The 16,226-nt window shown below is 41.2% G+C and overlaps 1 protein-coding gene across 1 annotated transcript in view; it reads left to right on the top strand.

Moving 5' to 3' along the window:
* Nucleotides 1-16,226, top strand: part of LOC134475429 (synaptonemal complex central element protein 1-like) — a 165,465-nt gene that overhangs the window by 71,076 nt on the left and 78,163 nt on the right. Inside the window, exon 2 of the mRNA XM_063245858.1 lies at nucleotides 15,484-16,079. The gene's annotated coding sequence lies outside the window, so the exon portion shown is untranslated. The remainder of the gene's footprint in view (nucleotides 1-15,483; nucleotides 16,080-16,226) is intronic.

The raw sequence follows: 16,226 nt of genomic DNA on the forward strand, positions 1-16,226 counted from the left end.
GCTGCTGTGAGGCTGTAAGTTTTTCAGAGGTAAGGGGCCACTGATTGACCCAAACAGGTTTGTCTGATAACCAGGTAATCTCTTTTGCATGGGCTGCAGGAATGTCAATGACCCCTATTGAAAATGGCCTAAGCCTGCTCTTGAAGGTTTTGGGGTTGGGGAAATAGGGACTTTAATACCTGAACACTGTTTACCTAAATCTTGATTAGGAAGGAATCCCTGAGCGAGCATTTGTTTGGTGACTATAATATTAGGGCTGCCCATCATCATTCCCATTTGAGTTAGCAAATGTCTGCCCCACAAGTTAAGGGGTAGCCCTTCTACAATGTAGGGCTGTATGTGCCCCTGATTGTTTTCTTTACCTTTCCAGGTAAGTAGACTAGCACTATGTTGTGGATTTTTAGATTGTCCAATCCCTTGTAAATGCATCATAGTGGTTTCTAAGGGCCATGTGGGAGGCCAGTCCTCCTTTCTAATGACTGTTACATCAGCACCTGTATCTATGAGCCCTGAGAAACTTTTCCCGTTAAGCAGCAAAGCCATAAGGGGTTTATCTTTGGAAATGCATTGAGCCCAATATATATCTGAGGATCCAAGGGAAGAATTTCCTCAGTAGGAAGCCACAGCTGTATTAGGAGTTTGGACTAAAGGCAATAGCACCAATTGAGCAATACGTTGTCCTTGGCTAATGGAAACCAGGCCAGAGATAGAGGATGCCATGACAAAAATTTCACCAGTATAGTCGTTATCTATGACTCCTGGAACAACTTGTAACCCTTTTAATGTGGTGCTGCTGTGTCCAAGAACTAATCTACAAGTGTCCTTGGGAAGGGGGCCAAAAATCCCAGTAGGGATGGCTTGTATTCCCATGTCGGGAGCTAATACTGTGTTGGAGGCGGAACAGAGGTCCAATCCTGCGTTTCCTGGTGTGGCGCGGAGGAGGTTTGAAATGGATTGTTTTGTGCTGGGTTGTGTTGCGTCGGGTTGTTCTGCTGTGGGATAAACCTTATAGCCCTGGAGGTCTGTCTGAGGTTGGGGGTCTAGGGCTGACCCCGAATCCCGTTTCCCTGCTGGGGGAGGGGATTGCCATCTGCATCTGTCTTTGACCTGCATTCATTAGCCCAATGATATCCCCTCTTGCATCTTGGGCATAAACTTGTGGGCCTTGGCCTTGGGTTGTTGTACTGAGACTTCTGGGCCGCAGGGCAGTCTCTGGCAAAATGGCCTGTCTGATCACATTTAAAACATTTGCCATTATTTGTTTTTCCTCCTTGCTTGTGTGCAAGGAGGATCTCTTTCACAGCTGTAGCCATAGCTAAGCCTTGATGGTAGGTGTGGCCTATGTCAGCACACAGGTGAATATAACTTGAAAGATCCTCTTTTTTTCTATATGGTTTGATAGCTGCCTGGCAGGCAGGAGTAGCATTCTCATAAGCCAGTTGTCTAACTAGGCCAGAGTTATCCTCGGTGGTGCCAAAGAGACATCAGTTGCCTGTAAGAGGCGATCAACAAAATCAGAGAAGTGTTCCTCGGGTTTTTGTTTTATTTTTGTCAGGGAAGAAGCGGCTCCACCAGAGGGGAGCCTTTGCCACACTCTGCTTGCTGCCAGAGTGATCTGAGCAAAAAGGCCTGTCTCATATCGCATTTGGGCTTGTTGTGTGGCATATCAGCCTGTTCCCATTAGCGTGGGAAGGATATAATGATTCCTCCTGTTAGTATTGTGTTTGGCTAAAAGTTCACTTTGGTCTTGGAATTTCACCTTCCAGAGCAGATAGTTGCCCCCTGAAAGTATAGCCCTGGCTAAATCCCTCCAATCATTAGGCGTAATCCAGCCTTGGGTTAAGGAATCCAAGACCGCAAGGGTGAAGGCTGCTGTGGGACCATACTGGGATACTGCTGTTTTTAGTTCTTTTAGGGCAGTTACTGGGAATGGTGTATGGGCCCTATTAGCTCTCGGTGCTAGGGGTGGTGGGTCTGTGTCTGTATCACTACCATGTGAGTCAGAGTCATTTTCTTCCTCAATATTATCAGTTTCTATATCTTGTCTCTGTAAATGCAGTGGCTGTCTTTTTTTGTTTCTCCTTGTTGTTGTAGTGGCCTGTGTTTTATCCCTTACATGTTCCTGGCTTGGGGATCGATTCCTACATCTAATTTGCCTCTTTTGTCTCCCCCTTTCTCTAATTGTTTCATTGTCGCCCTCTTGTGGACTGGCGCCATCTTGGGCGGGTCGAGTTGTCTCTCCTCCACTGTGTGAGTCATCGCCACACGTGCTAGTTTGAGCAATTTCAGTTACAGGAAACAGTAGAGGATGTGCCACTTTTAAGGCTTCTGTTTTGGGAGGGCAGGTTGTCTCTGTTACCGGGAACATTATCGTGGGCAGACCACGCAGTGGACCTGAGATAGGCACCATCTTAGGGAGTGGCAGACCAGAAACGGCCATCATTTTAGGGGGGTTTATATGTAATGTTTGAAGCTCTAAAGCAAGCCTTTGTATATCCTTAGTTAGCTGAACTTGTTGTTGTAGATCATGAAATTGTTTCTCTAATGAAAGGAGGCCTGGAGATGGGCTGGGTGGTCGCTGAAGACCGGGGGGGGGGTAGTCAACCGGAGGGTAATGGTATTGGGCAGTCTCTTCCGCTAATTGTGACCAATCAACTTCCTGACAATCGGAAAGGTCAGGGTAGATAGGGCGGTACAGAGGAGGGAGCATGGTGGCGCCATTTTGAGTATCGGGGTGGTGCGCGCCATTTTGAGTACCCTCGTGGTCTCCAGACAAAGGAAATGGCAGCAAGTCACCATCTTGAAAAGGCTCCAGAATATCAAGGACCACACAGCTGGGAGGGCTGGGTGCCTTAGATAAGTCCTGTGGTTGCAGAGTACAATTGTGGGAGGCAGATAACACAGCCTCACCCTGGGTGAGTGTCTCCGCGATCTGGGGATCTGCGTGACGTTGTGTCAGCAGCTCAGAGATTAAAGTCCGATATGAAAAGGCAGTTACCGGAATCTTTTTTGAGCCAAAAACCCCATGATAGTCTTTGAGAGCATCTCCTACTCTTTTCCACCTGTTCAAATCGATGGTGTCCTCTAGAGGGAACCACGGACACACTGAATGTATGAACTGAAAGTTCTGAAGCAAGTCTTTTGTTTTAACCTTCATCCCTCTTATCTTGAGTGCCTCCCTGAGGCCATTCACGAACAATTCCTGTTCACTAAGTGCTTGCCCCATGCCAGTAGAAAGGTAAGATCCGTTCACCTACTGTGATTCAGGCGAGACGTAAGGTGGCCGTCCACACGGATCACAGGGACAAAACCCTTGAATCAGTCATGCTGGCCAGCGCTTTACTCCCATGAACGGTCCCATGTCGTTATCCCTCGTGCCAAGTCAAGCCCCCACATGGGCACCACTTGATCCATCCCATGGATCGGTCAGTGGGCCTCACCTGGAGAAGGGATGGGGATGAAGGGCTGCGCAAAAGAAAAGAGAGACGGAGACAGGATGAGATTCCAATCGAGTCTCATTTATTCAGGAAGTGTACGTGGCTTATATAGAGTCAAAGGGGACGTGGCCTTACAGGATGGGCCATCTTGGATCTTCTCATATGCCATGGGCCTATCAAACTAGCAGGAAATCATATATAGGCACATAGGTAAGTGGACGTGATGTCAACAAGAGGTGACTATGGGAGATGTAGGCTGAAGCAGGAAGGTGCTCACATCATGCACACTGTAGGCAAGGGGAGGATCATGGGAAATGTAGGCTGACACAAAATGCCTTCAGGTGGGAGGGGCAGGACAGCGGCACCCATTCTGAGCCACTCCCTACATCCAACAATTGTAACATTCAGTGTTTAACCTTATGATTCTAAATATTATATAGTAGTCTTCCCTTATCTGTGGTTTTGGTTTTTGTGGTTTGAGTTATTTGTGATCAACTGCAATCCAAAATATTAGATGGAAAATTCCAGAAATAAAAAAATTAATGTTTAAAGTTATGCCTCATTCTGAATGTGTGAATAAATGTTTGTATTTTACTAGTGTATGAATAAATCTTGTGCTGTCCCATTCCATCTTGCCCAGGACAGAAATCTACCAGGACTTTCTTTCTGGTCTTCTTCTCACATCATGTCTTCCTAGAAACATGGCTTACAGTGACTGCAGTGGTGTCACTACTGCTCTCACATAGAGTAAGTCTGATTTCCTAGACATCCCATGAGGGATCTGTAGGAAGAACCTGTTTCTCTTTCTGACCTAATTATCCTAAGATGTTGGTTGGTGTGGTGAGCTCCTTGGAAAACTGACAATTTTGGGGAATTTGGTAGATGAGCCTTTATCCGTGTATTGTTCTTATGTGTCTTGAGTGACTGCTGTTCTAAAGATTATCAATGTTTTTCACAAAGTTCATGAGGTAAGAGCTTTGCTCCATCCACCTAACAGTCCTTCTTACTAACACAGGATCAAACACAGTCTATTAAACTCCAAAAAGCCTAGTTGACCCTCTGCTTTGGGATATGGCCCTCTAGAAACCTTCATGATCTGATATTAGGACAGCAGTCAAAGAAACTTAAAGGAAAACAAAGCTGTCAGTGCATAGCTAATCCACTGCACCCCAATTTCCTTTTTATGTGATTGAAGTAAATGCTTAAAGAATTGATGATTTAGAGGAGGAGCTGGGCGGATCTGGAGTGCCTGCAGAAGCCCCTTCCTTTGTCTGGAGGAGTGAGTATTTCTGCAAGCAGGGAGGGATCCCAGGTTCCTGAGGCACCTCGGCCTGTGCCCAGCCGCGCCTAGCCATCAGCGTGCAGAGGAGGAGCTGGGCGGATCCGGAGTGCCTGCAGAAGCCCCTTACTTTGTCTGGAGGAGTGAGTATTTCTGCAAGGGGGAGGGATCCCAGGTTCCTGAGGCACCTCGGCGTGTGCCCAGCCGCGCCTAGCCATCGGTGTGCAGAGGAGGAGCTGGGCGGATCCGGAGTGCCTGCAGAAGCCCCTTCCTATGTCTGGAGGAGTGAATATTTCTGCAAGCAGGGAGGGATCCCAGGTACCTGAGGCACCTCGGCCTGTGGTGAGTGGCCAGCACAGTCTGCCCAAATCTCAGACTGTTCCGGACCCCCCCAGGCTTCTGGGTGCAGTGAAGTGGAGCAGTGGGTTAGAGGCCACTACAGCCGCCTCCCCATCCCGGCTACACCTGGAGGTCTGCGGAGCTCACCGGGTAGGCGGGCCTACACTATCCCACCCCCCAGCCCAGCCGTGCCTAGCCATCTGCGTGCAGAGGAGGAGCTGGGTGGATCCGGAGTGCCCGCAGAAGGCCCTTCCTTTGTCTGGAGGACTGTGGATATCTCTGCAAGCAGGGAGGGATCACAGGCTCCTGAGGCACTGCCACCTGTGGTGAGTACCCTAACCCGGCTGCGATTCAAGAGCTGTGGATCTACCAAGGGGCAGGTGGGCGCACAGTGTCCCTGAGGCCCAGCTTGTCTGGAACCGTGGAGTTCTGAACAAGCAGAGGAGGGCCATTGGTTCTGCAGGCCCAATGGCCTGGGGTAGAGTGGTGCCAGAGCCTCAGTAGCTGCAAACATAGAAGGGGATTTTCAACAGATCCTGAGGAGGCTTTCAAATAACACTTGAAACACAGAAATATAGGAAAATGACAAAACGAAAGACCAAATTACAACCTCAAACCTCCAGCCCATCTCAGGAAACCCTAGGAGGAATGTATTTAGAAGAAAATATATCCCATCCTCCTCATATATCAGACACAATAGCTACTGAAGTGGACAAGCAACTCCAGGAAGCTTTAAAGAACTTCAAACTCGAAATAATATCCCAGATAAAAGAAGAAATGATAAAAGAAATGAAAGAGATTCTAAATATATCTAAAGAAAACACAGATAAAAAATTGGAGGAACTAAACAAAAAGATAGAATCCCTAGATGAGCAATATAAGAAACAAACAGAATACATAATGCAGATGCACAGAGATATACAGGAAATAAAAAACTCCACTGAAAGTTGTAAAAACTGCCTTAATGAAAGTGAAGATAGAATTTCAGACCTTGAGACAGGATTGCAGCTAATGAACAGGAAAGGAAAGATCTTTTAAAAATAACAAGGAATCAGGAAACAACAATTCAACAACTGCAAGATGATGCAAAGAAGAATAACATAAGAATGATAGGCATTAATGAAAAAGGAGACAACATAAAGGATATCAAGAGGATATTTAGAGAAGCAATAGCTGAAAACTTCCCAAGCATGAGATCAGAAACTGACATCAGGATCAGTGAAGCATATAGAACTCCAAATATTCATAACCAAAATAAAACTACACCCAGACATATAATAATCACCATCCCAGAAATCCAACACAAGAATAGATTATTAAAAGCTGTCAGAGAGAAAAGACAGATCACTTATAAAGGAAAACCTATCAGAATCACAGCAGACTTCTCATCACAAAAAAGTCAAGAAGAGCATGGAGTGAAGTATTCCAGATCCTAAAGCAAAATGATTTCCAACCTAGACTGATATATCCTGCAAAACTACCATTTAAAATAGATGGTGAAATACGATACTTCCATGACAAAGAACAGCTGAAGAACTTCATGAACACCAAACCAACCCTGCAAAAAATATTGAAAGACAGTTTAGATACACAAAGGAAAAAACCACTAAGCAAAGCAAATAATTAAACAGAACAGAAAGATAAAGATGCAACAGCAGAGAGATAAGATTCCTACAATTAACCAACATTTCACAGTAATAACCATTAATGTAAATGGTCTCAATGCACCAACCAAAAGAAACAGACTAGCAGAATGGATCAAGAAACAAAATCCAACCATATGCTGTTTACAGGAAACCCATCTAACCCAGAAGGATACTCACAGACTCACAGGATGGAAAACAATTCTTCATGCAGCAGGAATCCAAAAAAAGGCAGGAGTAGCCATTCTGTTTGCAGACAACGTGAACTTTAAACCAACAATGACCATAAAGGATAAAGAAGGTCACTACATACTCGTAAGGGGAAAACTCCAAGAGGAAGAGATAACTATCTTAAATATATACGCACCAAACTCCAGAGCACCCAGTTATATAAAACAATTATTAACAGAAATGAAAACTCAAATTATGAGTAACACAATTGTAACAGGAGACCTTAATACGCCATTGACACCAAGGGACAAATCGACCAGACAGAAAATGAGTAAAGAAATAACAGAACTGAATCATACCTGTGAACAAATGGGTTTGATAGACATATACAGAATGTTCCACCCAACAACATCAGAATACATATTCTTCTCAGCAGTACATGGATCATTTTCTAAAATAGACCATATATTAGCTCACAGAACATATTTAAACAAGTCTAAAAGAGCTGAAATCATCCCTTGCATGTTATCGAATCACAGCGCTCTGAAATTAGAAATTAATGATAAAAGATGCTGCAAAAATCCCACAAACACATGGAAACTGAATAACACACTCTTGAGTAATCAGTGGGTCACAGAAGAAATTAAAGAAGAAATCAAACAATACCTAAAAGAAAATGAAAATGCAGATAAAACTTACCGGAATCTGTGGGATGCAATGAAAGCCGTCCTGAGAGGAAAATTTATTGCACTGAGTTCCCACATCAGGAAAACAGAACGAATACAAATAAATAACTTGATGCTACACCTCAAACAGCTAGAAAAAGAAGAGCAAGTCAAGCCCAAAGCCAAAAGAAGAGAGGAAATTATAAAAATCAGAGCAGAAATCAATGCAATAGAGACTAAGAAAACAATCCAAAGGATCAACAAATCAAAGAGTTGGTTCTTTGAAAGAATAAATAAAATCGATAAGCCCCTAGCCAACCTTATTTAAAAAAGGGAAGAAAAAGCTCAAATTCATGCAATAAGAAATGAAAAAGGAGAAGTCACTACAGACCCAATAGAAATACAGAAGATCATCAACACCTATTTCGAAAACCTCTACTCTCAAAAGTTTGATAACACAGAAGAAATAGACAGATTCTTAGAAGCATATGAAGTGCCAAAGCTAGATCAAGAGGATGTAAAATTGTTGAATAACCCAATTTCGGTTACTAAAATTGAAAATGTAATTAAGTCCTTACCCACCAAGAAGAGCCCAGGCCCAGATGGATTCACTGCAGAATTCTACAAGAAATACAAAGAAGACCTAATGCCGACACTCATCAAACTATTCAATGAAATTGAAAGGGAAGCAATCCTTCCTAAGTCATTCCTGGAAGCAAATATCACTCTAGTACCAAAACCTGAGAAAGACCCAACTAAAAAAGAGAACTATAGACCGATCTCCCTAATGAACACAGATGCAAAAATCCTCAATAAAATATTGGCAAATAGGATCCAGCAAATCATCAAGAAGATTATACACCATGACCAAGTGGGATTCATCCCAGGAATGCAAGGATGGTTCAACATACGCAAATCAATAAATGTAATCCACCATATCAATAAAGCCAAAAATAAGAATCACATGATCATTTCTATAGATGCAGAAAAAGCCTTCGATAAGGTCCAACATTTATTCATGATAAAAACTCTACAGAAAATTGGAATAGATGGTCTTTACCTCAATATAATAAAGGCCATTTATGACAAACCAACAGCCAGCATCATACTAAATGGCCAAAAATTGAAAGCCTTTACTTTAAAATCGGGCACAAGACAAGGATGTCCTTTATCACCACTCCTATTTAATATAGTACTGGAAGTACTAGCCAGAGCAATTAGGCAACAAAGAGAAATAAAAGGGGTAAAGATAGGAAAAGAAGAAGTTAAGTTGTCATTGTTTGCTGATGACATGGTACTCTACATAGAAGACCCCCTAAGCTCCATTGAAAGACTCTTAGATGCAATAAATAAATTCAGTAATGTGGCTGGATACAAAATCAATACTCAGAAATCAATAGCATTCCTATACACAAACAACAAAATCACAGAGAGGGAAATAAGGGAAACTGGACTATTCACATTAGCAAGCAAAAAAATGAAATATTTAGGAATTACTCTTACAAAAGAAGTGAAAGACTTATACAGTGAAAACTATAATACACTGAAAAAGGAAATTGAAGATGATCACAGAAAATGGAAAGACATCCCTTGCTCATGGATAGGAAGAACAAACATTGTGAAGATGGCCATTCTCCCAAAACTCATACAGATTCAATGCAATCCCAATAGAAATACCATCAACATACCTTGTAGATCTAGAGAAATCACTCCTAAATTTCATCTGGAACCAGAAGAGACATAGAATCGCAAAAGCAATTCTAAGCAGCAAAGACAAAGCAGGAGGCATCACAATCCCTGACTTGAAATTATACTACAAAGCAACAGTAGTAAAATCAACATGGTATTGGAATCAAAACAGAGCTGAAGATCAATGGAATAGATTAGAAGATACAACCACAACTACAAACACACTCAACCACCTTATCTTTGATAAAGGAGCCAAGCAGGTTCACTGGAAGAACGACAGTCTCTTTAATAAATGGTGCTGGAAAAACTGGCTCTCCATTTGCCGAAAACTAAAGCTAGACCCATGTCTATCACCATGTACTAAATTAAAATCTAAATGGGTCAAAGATCTGAATATTAAAACAGAAACGCTAAATCTATTGGAAGACAAATTGGGTAGAAACCTTGGAGACATAGGAGTAGGTAGAGAATTCATGAACAGGACTCAAACTGCACGGGAAATACTTCCCAGAATCAATAACTGGGGCCACTTCTTATTAAAAAGTTTCTGCATGTCAAAAGAAATCTCCAGCATAGTGAAAAGAAAACCCACAAACTGGGAAAAGATTTTAGTGAACTCTCTCTCAGACAAGGGACTCTTGTCTAAAACATATAAAGAATTAAAAAAACTCAGACCTGCAAAGTTCAAAGATCCAATCCAAAAATGGGCATCTGAGATGAATATGCAATTCTCAGATGAAGAAAAGCAAATGGCAAATAAATACATGAAAAAATGCTCATCATCATTGGTCATTAGAGAAATGCAATTTAAAACCACACTGAGATATCATCTCACTCCTGAAAGAATGGCCAGGATCAAGAAAACCAACAACAAATGCTGGAGAGGCTGTGGGGAAAAAGGAACTCTCCTGCACTGTTGGTGGGAGTGTAGACTGGTACAGCCTTTGTGGAGGTCTGTCTGGAGGTTTCTCAAAAAGTTGGGATTGGAAATTCCATTTATTCCAGCTATTCCACTTCTAGGCATATTCCCAGAAGAACTGAAAGCATCATATCACAGGGATATATGTGCACCTATGTTTATAGCAGCACAATTTGTAATCGCCAGATCTTGGAAACAACCCAAGTGTCCATCAACCGAGGAATGGATAAAAAAGTTGTGGTATTTCTATACAATGGAGTATTATTCAGCTATAATGAAGGATCGCATTGAGATATTTATCAATAAATGGGCGCAGCTTGAGACCATACTCATAAGTGAAATAAATCAATCTCGCATGTATGAATACAGAATAGTATCCCTAATGTAAGTAATGATTCAAATATATAAAAATATGTGATAATCATGATTCCCCATTATGTGGCCTTGAAGCCTTATAAAATTTTCACTTATTAATTAGAAAGGCTTTATTCTGGGCTTCTTGATATGGAAATATTTGAAGCTATAGTATATGAAGTTTTATCCAAATATTTTAAGGAAAAAGACAGACACTATGGTAACTACTATTCTTTTAAAAAATTATTTAGCTATTTTTTATGTTTATTTTAATTAAGGGAAAAATTTTAAAAATTTAGGATATATAATAGTAACTCTTTTCGATCTCCTATTAACTTGTTTTGAAGTCCTGTAATACTCCCACGATCTTGTTCTGACTGATTAGACTCTGTTCCATTCTGTGCGATAGTAGCAAGTCTGAGGGTATAGGCAACTACTTTGAAGGCAATAAGATTCACTAAGATGCCCATTCTGGTTTGACTATTGTCTCCTTTGGAAGTCCTGTAATGTTCACAATGCCTAAGTTTTATTGGTCTTGTTCTCTACTGTTTTGTCCAACTTTATAATATCTAATGAGATAGACAATTCCTTTTAAGGAAACAAGAGACAACGTTGACAACCATTGTTGATAACCTTGTACTCTGTTCTACATCATGTGCTATGTCTATCCTTGGTTTTGACTTACAGCTTTGTTTTGCCATATTTGACTTTATTCTCTCCCCCCAAAAAAGTAATAAGAACTAAGGAGTAATAAAATCCAAAATGTGTAAATTTTGTTGTAAAAAAGAGAGGGAGGAAAAAAAAAAAGAGCTCTAACGGATATAACAGCAAGTGTGTTTAGGTGTGTTAACTAGCTGACTATATTAATGTTTTTGGATCATTGAACACAGCTGTTTGCAGTCTCTCTGTTTGAATGTCTACTTTGTATTCTTTGATACTGTGATTTGAGCAACTATTTCCAAGATGATAATATGTAATCTATTAACAGGTGATTTTTTACTGTTATGTTTTTTCTTTTGTAGTTCTGTATTATGTGTAACCTTACACTGCTTTGTTTTGTTTTGTGTTTTTCTCTTTTTCCTCTTAAATAAAAAAAAAAGAATTGATGATTTTAGCCCAACATATTTTATTGTGCATTTCAAAAAGACACTTGGTGTGGCCCAGGTGGTCTGAAGATGTGGTTGTGGGTGGATGGACTTAAGAATGTATTTGTCCCTCTAGTCTGTAAACCTAGAGCCTATGGTTATAGTTTGTACTTCTGATTTGCTTTCTCGTCTGTGCTCAGATGGATGCAGAATAAATTTATATAGTGGGCTCCAAAGACTGTAATGATTTAATATAGAAATTATGAGGAAGCATAAGGATAGACAGAACTATGAATCTAATTTTCCATGTGAATTTGCATCCTTCATGTAGTAGAGCTGTACTTATGTTGGCACACTGGTTTTAATAAGGCTTGAATGAATGTAAAATCATTTAAGAGAAAAACTGCCATGACCATGAAGTTAGGTTAGAAACAGAAAGGGAATATACACTGCATCAGACCAGCTGGGCTAAGCAAAAAGGAACAGGCCTCAGTTCCTAGGGAAACTCATGCAAATCCAACATCCTCATTTCCACCAAGAGTGTTGATATCATATAATACATTCCACTGATCTTCCCACTCCTTACACTTTTGTTTCACATTGAAGTACTTTTTCCTCCTTGGCTGCATCTCACTCCTTTTTTCCTAACTCCTAGATCATCTGAGAGAAGATGTAGGGAATCTGAGGAAGACTGCTATGTGAAGACAAACCCTGGCCCAAAATATGGTGCCATCCATCTGTAGGCCAGTATTAGATACAGAAGAAACTTTTGACCCAACCCACATGGCCTGTTCCCTGAAGATGGAGCAAACAGCATGTGTGGAACATCAGATACTGCTGAGCTTAAAACTGAGGGCTCAGACTGGGAGGCACTGATAATACTCTAGTTATGGCCACAGGAAGACATGAAACTGAAGGACAGGCTGATATTAATGCCATTGTCATACTCTGCATGGTACAAGCACCAAAATATGTTGTATATATACACAGTGGAAAAATATTCAGATATAAAGAGAAACACCTGTCATGTGGCTACAGTGATGAAACTGCAGGACATTATGTTAAGTAACTGCTATGAATGCTGTAATCTGTGCTCCTTCCAGAGGTGTACATTTACATGTGTAAATACAGATACATATAAACATATTTGTCTTTGCATTTTTATGGTATTATATTCTATTCTACAATTAAGGAAAGACCTATAGTAGATCCATCTCAAAATGGAAGAATTCACAATTTCTCTGCAAAATCTGCCCAGTCAAACGCCTGATTTGTGGCCTAGAATCTTAATTATGGTCATCGTGCCCTGGCTTTATTGCAGACCTTTGCTCATCTGTATAATTGCTAAATATATAAATGAAAGGGCTCCTCACTCTATCAACCCCAAGATATTCATATATATATATATATATATATATATATATATATAGAGAGAGAGAGAGAGAGAGAGAGAGAGAGAGAGAGACAGACAGACAGACAGACAGACAGACAGAAACTTAGTCTTTCCTCCACAGAAAACATTCAAGTCAGTAATATCACATGGCATGGAAAAAATTTGGGAAAGCTTATTTCACATACTGTGAACTTGATTTGTGCAGATTCATATTCTCCATCATCTATTTCTATCTCTGTCTCTCCTTTGACTACAGAGTAATAACGATTGACCCCAGGCCCTTCATAATGAGTTACATCTCCAGCCTTTTTGTGTTTTATTTTGTGACAGGATTTTGCTAAGTTGCCCAGGTGGGATGCGAACTTCCTCTTACCTGAACCTCCCAAAGTTCTTGGCAATATAGGTATCTGCCACCTTGTCTAGTTTTTACTGATATATGAGAAAACTGAAACAACTTTGAACCAAGAACATAAGATTTCCAAGACATTAACCCTTATTCAAAAACAAAAAAAGAACAACAGACAGCTCAGTTATTTTTTTTCTTCCTCTAGTTAAATAAGTTTTAAAATTGTCAGGGAAGGAAGTTTACTGACATGATATTAAATAAGCACATGATACTTGGGAGCTAATATACCTGTTATCCCCCAAAAGACAATGGAAACCTGAGCGTCTTTGGAGTTGCTTGTCTTATTTCATTCTGAGATAGAATGTCACAACATTGCCCAGATGGGCCTTGAACTCCTGGGCTAAAGCAGTTCTTATTCTTATGCCTAACCTCCTGAATAGCTGTGACTAGAGGTGTATGTATCTCTGTGTTTCTCTCTCAGTCTCTCTCTGTCTCTTTCAATAGGAGGAGGGCTGGGGATCAAACCTAGGACCTCATGCATGCAGAACATGTCCTTAGACCAGAATTGGAATTTGCTTCTGTGTTTGGTGGGGAGTGTGCTGCCAGTGGAATCCAGGGTCTTAAGCATGCTAAATGTTCACACTATCACTGCACAACACCCTTGGCCTCAGCTTGTCATCATAGAAGTTTGCTGGAAATCATCTTCTTCTGGAAAAGGCTTTAAACATCAAAATTTGTAACTGCTACAAAGGATCAGTACTCTTTACTGGACACCTAGAATGGAATGACATATGGATCTCACACAGTAAGCTTAAATTCACAAAAAATGGATCTTAATACTTCCCAGATTGTGAAAATAGTGGGGACAGTTGGAAAAATCTTAATTAAGAAAGCAACAGACTGGAGTAACATATCCTCCAGGTGCCAAACTGATTACATCCTCATAATCCCATCCCCATTCCAAACACTTGGAGTAACAAAGAACAGGAGCTTTTTAAAAAGTATGCATACCTATTTCTACAGAATAAGTCGATATTTTTCTGGTTATACAAGTTACTAGCTCATAAATTATTTTTAAAATTCAAAACAATCAGGGGTTTTTGTGAATAAAAGTAAACATCATTTAAAAGACCCCCTTTTAGTTATTCAAAAGCAAGAATATGTCCAATTCAGCTGCATTATGGTTCAAAAGGTCTCTAATCTTGAAATCCCTGTTGTGGCCTGTGAGGTGCTTATGAATTCCTTTTCCTCTTAGCTCTTTGTTCCTCAGGTCAGCTAAGTGGTGGTGGAGGCAGCATGAAAATACCAAGGAAACCAAGGAACACTCAATATCCCATCAAATTAGTCCACCTATAGGGAAATCTTATACGAGTGAGTGGAGAAAATATTTCATTTTTTATCTCAGGAGCCCTCTCACCTCAGGCTAGGTAGTGATTCTTGTGGGTTCTAACTCAACGCTTCTCATCTTGAAGTATGAGACTGACAGGGGTCAACAAGAATGCATGCAAGAGAACTGAAAATGTGAGCTCAGGGTGAATGACAGAGGAAACAAACATGGAACAAGGGAGGCATGAGTGATCTCAGCAAGGAACCTTTCCATTACTTAGAAAGTTGCCTTTTGCCGTTTGCACTGAGTTAATGCTAGAGCAGATTAGCCCAGTAGTAAAGTTCTCACCTAGCATGTATGAGGCTCTGAGTTAAACCCAGCCACACAATCAGAAAAACTGATCTCTGATCTGGACCCCAGCTAGGTTTTGGTTCTTCTGATCATTGTATTTCCTGAGGTCCTGAAACATAAAGTAAAAGAGCTCCTCAGTCTATGGTCCTATATTCCTTTCCTGGACTCTCTGCCTTTACAGAAGTAGCAGAAAACAATGGGGCACTCGGTCCACATTCATGGTCAGTGCTCCGAGAAGGACCTGGTGCCTTCAACCTGAGATTGCCTCTGTTCATACCATCAACTTCCCTACTTTCTACAAGGAAACCTCAAGTCTATCCTTTAAGCCCAAATCCCTGCAACAGAATGAGGAGATAAATCCAAAACACCTCTCTCCATTTCCTACGGAGGAGTGGGAATATTTAAAAGATTGGAGTGAATTTATTCTTCCTTGGGTGCACCTCAGTCTTATAAGTTGTGGCTAACTTTATTCCTCATACTTCTAGGTATGAAAATTTTGCTTGGCAGAGTTGATGAAAAGCCTGAACACTATGCTTGGACTCTGAAGATGTTCACAGTTAGAATCTCCTGTTTGCACCGTTGCTGTTGTCTCCTGAGTCCCCAAGAAGGTGAAGGACTACTTCAAGCTCTAAGAAGCAATTCTCAGGACCTTCTGAGATTCAGGGATGATAATGAAAATGTGTCTCAATGGAGCCCACTATTATGAGGTGGAAGGTGGATAGTCCCTCCCTCCAGGTCTTAATCAGGATCTTCAGCTGACTCCAGGCAAGGCCTGCCTGTACCTCTGTCATCTGTTGGTTTAACCTCCTTCTCAGACCAAAGCACTGGTTATCTCTGAAGAGAAAGCAGGAGTGGAGGACTCCCAAGTTGAGCAGCAAGGGCCAGACAATGCTGAGTCTCCTCTGATCTGGAGTGAGTGACCTCTACCTTGGTTCAAGGGAGGACCTGAGCCTCATTCAATCTGCTGACCTATAATTAACCTTCTCAACCCAATGACACACCCCATGATAGCCTAGAAAAGAAAGCAAGGGGAGTCTCAGCTGGCACTCTTTTTCCAAGTGCCTCCCAAGCCTGATAACAGGTGAGAGTCTATGGGGCCACCTTGGGTTAGAGATGAGTGATCTCCTTGGTCCTTCTAGGGGTACTATATCAGATTTATATTACTAAAGGAAGTTTGTAAAAGTTAATTCCACCCAAAGAGAAGCCTGTCCTTTACCTTCGGCTTTCA

This window comes from Cavia porcellus, unplaced genomic scaffold (genome assembly GCF_034190915.1).
Source record: "Cavia porcellus strain 051 isolate PalLab524CR breed Dunkin Hartley unplaced genomic scaffold, mCavPor4.1 scaffold_3, whole genome shotgun sequence".
NCBI lineage: Eukaryota > Metazoa > Chordata > Mammalia > Rodentia > Caviidae > Cavia > Cavia porcellus.